The sequence below is a fragment of the Atractosteus spatula genome, chromosome 2, assembly GCF_055471065.1.
Source record: "Atractosteus spatula isolate fAtrSpa1 chromosome 2, fAtrSpa1.hap1, whole genome shotgun sequence".
Taxonomy (NCBI): domain Eukaryota; kingdom Metazoa; phylum Chordata; class Actinopteri; order Semionotiformes; family Lepisosteidae; genus Atractosteus; species Atractosteus spatula.
Window position 1 is genome coordinate 71100950 of NC_142707.1, and position 8103 is coordinate 71109052.

Sequence of the window (8103 nt, forward strand, 5' to 3'; positions counted from 1 at the left end):
GCATTTCCTTTCTGACATTGATATTATACAGATAACAAACATCTGTGGCTTCCCACCCCATACTGAAGTCAAAAAAGAAACTTGAAGTATTCCTTGGGTGATTGCACAACACAGAATGAGTGCTATAAAGTAGTTTTAATAATAATAATAATAATAATAATAATAATAATAATAATAATAATAATAATAATAATATAGCGTGACTCAGAAACTCTGAAAAAGACTTGTCCAAAAGATATCTTTAAGCTCAGGTTTTCAGTGAATTAAAGGTAAATGAGAGAAGCATAGAAATCATGGACTTTGGTCACATTCATATGCCGTAAGACTGCAAGTGATATTTTAATTTAGACATTGCTTCTTTGTATGTATTTCAGTGCCCTTCTTAACAGTTAATTTAATTATTTAGCCTACCTACCTCATTGTCACATTTACCACCGTTATGGGGCATTTACCATTTGATGGATTCATATGGTCTTGTACAGATGTGTTGGCCTAGTGTAACAGTAATGTCAGAAACAAGCCAAGGCATAAATTAAGAAGTTGGATTTATTTTTTCCCTTCTGATTCAAGGTGAGCAAATAGTATGTCACTCCTGAGCTATACTATACTAGAGTACCGACTGAAGGGGATTAAAGTCTGCCTTATCTGCTAAAACTTCCCCACTTTCCACACATTCCCAAACAATAATGACATTATTGTTTATTGTACTCTTCATTAATGTACTCTTTCACACTAAAAATATATAAATACAGTTTTGGAATTTAAATTTTCCTAAAAATATTATTGGTAAAGATGTATCATTATATGGTAATAATATGCCAGTGTGTATAAATACACACAAGTGCATTTCAGTTTAGTTCAGTTCCCCTAGCTTATTTCACTAGGGTGACTAATTCCCCTCCAAACCAGAAGAGGGCACTATACAAGCTGTGCAAGTGTCATGGGAGCCGGTTCTGACTCTCGTGTAGTGCTTATTTAGGACCCTATGCAGATGGTATAATCCGGAAGAGACTGGTGAAGGACAATAGGGAAAAACACGGAGAGGAATGGAGGGGAGGACAGACAGGGGGTGGTGCCGACAGTGATCCAGGTGCAAAGGGGGAGCACAGACGAACTCTGTAGAGTGGGAGTCCAACAGGGAAAAACATGGCGGTCCAGGTAGCCGGGAGATCAATCCAAGATCAATCCAAGACAAACAGTTAAAAACAGGAACCGGGTGGGAACCGGAACAGGAACAAGGAAGTTAAGAACACGATGATGAGGCCAGGCGCTCCTAGTCCCGGAACCAGATGGTCAGGACACCGGGGAATAAGACCTGCCCTCGGGCTACCCGCGAGCCCAGGGAATGGGCAAGCCTTGTGGTGTCCATCTCCCAATACTGAGCGCAGAGCTTAGGAGGCACAGAACTTACAGTACTGTATATAGTGACAGGAGACAGGTGCACGTAATAATAAAACTAATAATAAAAGGTCGGAGCGCCCTCTAGAGGAGGGATGACGACCGTGTCAGCAAGTTGGCACTTTCTTCTTAGATGACAGTATATCTTTGGTCCTGGCCTCAAGTATGGTTTTGGCCTCTAGGTGTAGCTTTGTGAAATTGAGTTGTAATTGTAGCAAGCAAGAAAAAAAAATGCAAACATTTACAATCTTAAACTTTAATTCAGTTTTTTTTTCCAATCAGTTCAATACTTTGTTGCCATGTCAACAAAGTTGATGGAAATTTGTCTCAGTGCAGCCCAGATAAAAAACAAACAGAAACAACAATTTAACACTCCACATACACAGTACACTTTTTAACATTCAGTCAATTTTATTCACAAAAGGATTTTATTCACTCCCATGAAATTCCTTCAACAATCAAGATCTATGTGTTGAGGTGCCTAACAGCCTCTAGACAGCTGCTATTACAGAACCGAGCAGTGCTACATCTGATGCTTTGAAACCTTCTCGTCAAACGGAGATGTTTATAAAAGGATCTGGCAGGATGGAAGGGCCTGTGGACACCTTCTTAGTTTTCCGTTTGATGCTGCTGTCACAAATAGAGGCAACAGAGGGAAGTTCGAATCCGATGATCTTGGATGCTGTACGTATGACTCTTTCCAGCTGTTTCATCATTTGAGCAGTTGTATTGCCACACTGTTATGAGTGGAAAGCCTGCTGTTAGTTTCCTTCCCCTGCTGGAGACTGATGTTGCCATAAATCCTGTGGGACATAGAGCTACTGGTAACAGGTAATAGGTTTTTATTTCTGTTGTTAAATCAAACTCTTTTTATGCATTGTCCCACAGTGCAATGTAACAGGCAGGCACTGTGAGGGTCCCCATCATATTCTTCCACCCATTCTGTACTGTAACTGTCAGAGGAGAAACATTATTAAGTGGTAATTGACAATGATATGCATACAGTAGCTGCCCATTTTACCTCACTGGTACTTTGACTGACTCAGAAAGTGTTAAGCAACATGCTGTATGAGGAAGAGCATGAGTATATTGAAAGAATGATTTGTTGTTGCTGTCGTCAAAGGTGCAACGTAGGACTGACACTGTTGTGAACGGTGCTGCACCAGTGCTGTTGGAAACCCACTGTCCATGTTAATTTTCAAACTGCAGTCATGCTGCCTGGTGACATGAGTCATTTCATGTTATTTGTAAGGATGTCTGAATTGACTGGAGTCAGATTTGTGGGTCTTCCATGATGACTAGTTGTGTTAACAGTAATCACTGCTTCTACGTGGAAGCAGTTTCTCACATACTCAGGCTTTGGGGACTTATACAGTATATGGTTGACTAACCCTGGGTGGTTCTCATCTAGCTGTTTCTTGAAGGAATCCAGTTTAACGCAGCTACATCCTGTCAATAGTGTTTCCTGAGACTAGCAATGGTAGATAGATCACCCCATTATAAAGAATCAGTCCAGAAATGAGCAAGCAGCCTCAGTTTGGGGTTTAAAGGAATGTCCTTCACTGATAGGCTGAAGGAACTGAAGCCCTTTTTGTCTTGGATAGAGAAGACTGTAAGAATGTAATCAAGGAGTTGGCTGTCAAAATCCTCAAAGTCAACCCAGCTGACTTCTTCAGAACCAACAAACTAGAGAACACAATTGAAAACTCTGTAGAAGTGCATTTAAACAGAGAACAGGAGGCACTTCTTTACACAGAGGGTTGCAGCAGAATGGAACAAGCTCCAGGCACATTGTTGAAAGCAGTGCACTGAAAAAGAAACAAGAAAGAGCTAGATGAGATCCTTAGATTAATTCGCTACAAACTACTAAATGGGATAGATGAGCCAAATGATCTCCTCTCATTCATAGCTTTTATTATGTTCTTACAAGAATGTAGAAACTCATTCTCAGGATAGAAGAAGGAATGTAAAATGAACATGTGAGTCCAGCTTTGTCTACATGTATATTGTAATCTCTTATAATCATACCTGTAATCAATAGTACAATCAAAAGTAATCAATTGGTGTTGCATGACTGATAATCAATGGGTCAAATACTGTATATACTGTATACTGTATATTGCATTTTGGTACAATATTGTCAGTTAACAATTAGAAAAAAGTAAATCCAATATTATAATCACATAAGATATAATAAAATACCAGTCACGGTCATTGTATTTTCTTTATGCAGAACAAAATTTCAGGGCTTCTGGGCGGCTCACAGACCAAAGGTGCTTTCTCACAGTGCAGTCTCACCTGGCCATGTCATAAGTTGACTGTGGATAAAAATGAACAAACTACAGCAATGCTGGAGGGATCCACCAGCCAAGGACGAGATGAGTATCTGCGACCTCACAGCCCTGTCGGTGAAAGTCACCTGCTTCCTTCAAGCAGTGTGAACCTTCCTGTAGGAGCCAGAGGCATTTGCAATGTGCCAAATAGTGAGGACCTCTGATGGGGGGCATATTGGAGTAGTGTGGGTGCAAGTCTTCACTCTTCCCAGACATTTCAGGGTTTGTAGATATACTGGAACCGAAGATGTCAAGTTAGACTGCATTTCATACAGTAAGGACAATCCCACTTCTGAGCAGAATAAAAATGAAAATATCCCAATCTAGCAACTTGTTAGATCATGTCAGGCTTTAATTACTGTAGGTGATTAAGCTCAGCTGGACTGAGCACCTGCAGGTGTGTGGTCCTCCAGCTCCAGGCTTATTGGACACTGGACACTGTCAGCGATGTTCCAGACAAATTCTATGTCTGAAAGGACAAGGGCATTATTATCCAACATAAGCCATGGGAGTACCAGCTCTGGAGTTGCCGATTTGAAAAGTCATAACCAATATTATATGAAATATTCCATGGATGCATAGAAGTTACCAAATTTTAAACTGTTTTAACATGAAACATTTTGAGTTGGGATATTGTGTTCATAGCACAAAATAATAACATTAATCCTGTAATAATCATTTTAATTTCACAATTTGTCAGACCAGTGATAACCAGTAGTAGCCAGCTGTTTCATTTCTTCCTATTATTTTTCATGCACCCTTAGCCAGGAAAATAATCTGTTAACCGTCTCCTAATTTACACATGAACTAATGAACCTTATTCTGTTATTTATTTGACATCATATTTCTTTGACAAACATGACTCAAATGATCCCAAAATGTATTTTTGTTTCTGGAAAGAAAGTCTAAAGCGATATAACTTCAGGTGAAAATTGCTAAGTTCATTATAAAAAATATTTAATGTCATGCTGGCAAGAAAAAATAAAAAAAAGTTTGACTATTTTTTTCCAGGTGATGCATCAATGCTTATCATTGATGTTGTAGAAAAATGCAGATTTTTTTTAAAAGTTAGAGAAAAAAGATTTTATTCAGCTAGCGAATAGCACGGGCATGTTCTCAGAGATAACCAAGAGCCATGTCAGCTAGTTTGAGCAGGATAATGAGGCTCTGTCCATGACAATTTCACTGTCCTGTAGAGAGAGAATCTGTCTAGCAAGGCTTTTTTTGCCAGAAAATTTGGCAGTCCAAGTTATCCACCTGCGAAAAACATATTTACTTTTTATAATTAAATCATTTTTCCAGACCATTGTCAGCATTTAAATTAATATAAACAGATATTCAGTACCGCTTATATTTTTAGTAGTTTGCAGACACAAGAAAGTTTTCTTATACAGTACATCTAACAGTATATTATACAATTTACAGAATGATTTGGTTAATTTTTACCAATTTATACAATAACTCTTGATGTGGGCTGCAATTCTCAATAAGAATTCGACTCATTAACATTTTCTTTCCAGAATGATGAGATCAATACCTTCATGTACAAAATTATTTGATTCAGTTTATTTTGCAATTCAAAATAATATATATAAAAAATATGTTCACTTTTCAGTGAATTGTCATTATCTATATAATACTTCCCTCTAAGGTTTAATTTTTGGCAACCATATGCAATAAAATATTAATTACAACAAATAAGTCAGAAAAAAGATCACAGAACACAACTCTGAAAAAAAAAATCAATATTTTAATTTTAGCCCATGTATGTTTTCTTTTAGGTCAACTCAAGAGAAAAAAATCTGGCTTTCAAGTTATTCCGTAATTGCTCAGAATTCAATTCTACAAACACAAGTAGCTGAATCCTCCAGAAAAATTACATTTCTTTTTTTTTATCTGTAAATGATTTGCTATGTATGAGAAATATTGATTTCCTTACACACAATGGTTCAGCACCTTTGTTTTCCCTTTCTAATAAATTAAACATAAAGCCGTGTTAAAGCAATCTGGAGAAGCGAGTGATTCCTTTTAAGTGATGCTGTTGAGTGCTAACACTGCAGTTGTCTTCCTTGTGCATCAGAATGGCACTCTTACGTGTAAGTTCATGAGTCACACATCTCCGGGAGTGCTCCATTTATTATTTATTGCAGATGATGAAGCCGGTGATCTCCAGAAGAAATTTCTGCAGAGATCGGCAGGTGAAGCTGTGTTAGCGATGACACAGTCTCATGCACTTACTTGTTAGTAACACATCCTCAGCCATCACAGGGGATATGTTGACTTGAGACTTCCCCTATCAACTGGGAGATTGGGATAACAAGAGGAGAGATATAGTCTCTGACATTTTAACATCTTGCTGAGAATTTAGCAGGAGGACAAGACAATCTATCTTGGGGTACTGACACCAAATTTTCAAACGGTAGCAGAAAGCACTCTGTACAGTCGTCTGCAGCTCCATTCAAAATTAATTTTTACCATGATTATACTAAGATGACAGTGTGATCCAATAGTTACTGTTAAAGATGCAGTTCCATAGGAAATTCATAATTAAAATGTTGAGTTCATCTTTCTTTTCCTTTTAGCTGTTAAGTACACCGTTTCAGATTGCACTCGTACTCTGAAACTATCGTAAAATATTAACTTACAACTCACTGATAATCACACCAAATTGTTAATTTATTGTAAACATATCACTGTTTACTTTTTTTGATACTTTGTGATACTAGATTTACTGGTTGCATAAGAGTTAATCTGTAAAAAAAATCAGAAACACTTTAGAATGTCTTTATTATTCTGAGGTAGTTCACGTTCAAAAGCTTAATAAATTGATCGTAAACTTCTTTAATGAACTGATAATGAACATTAATGAAATGGCAATGAATATTCATTGTATTTTCCAGACATAATTCAAATTGACCTAGTTTGAATGTAGTGGAATTACAGAAAGCCAACATAGAAATCTTCAGTACAGATGGATGAACATACCAACAGATAGATAATTACATACACACCAGGCCAATGTTGTTGAAAAACAACTAGCCTAGAATATTGATACATAAAATATTGATTCGCATGTTCATTTATTAATCCTCTGAAAACGTAATGTAAAAAAGGAGACTTTGCTGTCATTTCATCTTATTAAAATAGAAAACAATGTCACCCACACTGTCACAGAATTTTAGTATTCTAGTTTTAGTTGCAGTCCAAATTGCATTCAGACATTTACTGTATTTGATTTTTATTTTATTTTCATATATTTTATTATTTCTTATATTGTTATTATGAAATTAAATAAAAAAATTATTATTTTATTTTTTCTTATACATTTTTTATATTTTACTGCTTAGATCATTTTAGATGCACATCCAGTATGATTGGGAGTTTAGTCAACATTTCTGGTTTTTTCCAGCATTTTGACTACAAAGGTCAGAGACTGGTCTTTTGTAGGTTGGGTGCCAGCGGATCTTAATTTACCCAATATGACTTTTGTTCTTGTGGTAGAACTACATACACTACTGTATGTGTATGTACTGCACATGTGGGCAGGAGTATATATTTATATATATATGTATTTATTTATTTTATGTATTTATCTATGTGCAAATGTATAATATATTTTTCAACATGGCTGTCCACATGCAGATATGAACAGTATCTATACATGTTTGCTACTGTATATATATTGCATCGCATTCTCAAAACTCCTCTTTTCAGACCATACCTGTTATTGCTTTATCTTTTATCCATACTGTTCATTGTACTTTTGTATCTCAATAGATTGTTTTATCATTAATGTATATCATAATACTTCTTACCCTTTGTGTGCCAGATACACTTTTTTTTTTAGATTTAATAGAATACAACTGATCTTTTGTATGCAACTTCTAAATTAATAATATGTGTGCATCTCTGTGTTATTTACGTATAAGGATTTGACAACTTTCCTGACAGCTGTTTCTCAGTAGCCTCATCATTCTTAAAAACCTTCAACTTTTCTTATTTATTTATGGTCACTAGTCCTCTTGCCTCAAGACCCCAAAATCCAAAGCACCTGCTACTGTATATAAGCCTTTACCTTTACCTCTACTTTATATCAGTTTCAAGTAAATTAAACTATTTGGGCAGACTTAGATAAAAAAAATGCCATAAGCTTTCTGTAGTCATTATTGACTTCTTATTGCATTGATTAAAATGTTTAAATATGCTGTATATTGTATATTTTTTTCTCTGCACCCATGAACAGTTTGCTCTTTTCTGGACAAGAGTTCAGATTTACATGTAAGTGTAAAAATATTATGTGTGTTTTAGCTTTGCATTTAGAGGAAACTGTCATGTTTTGTTTAAATGATGTACCTACAAAATTTTGCTTTTA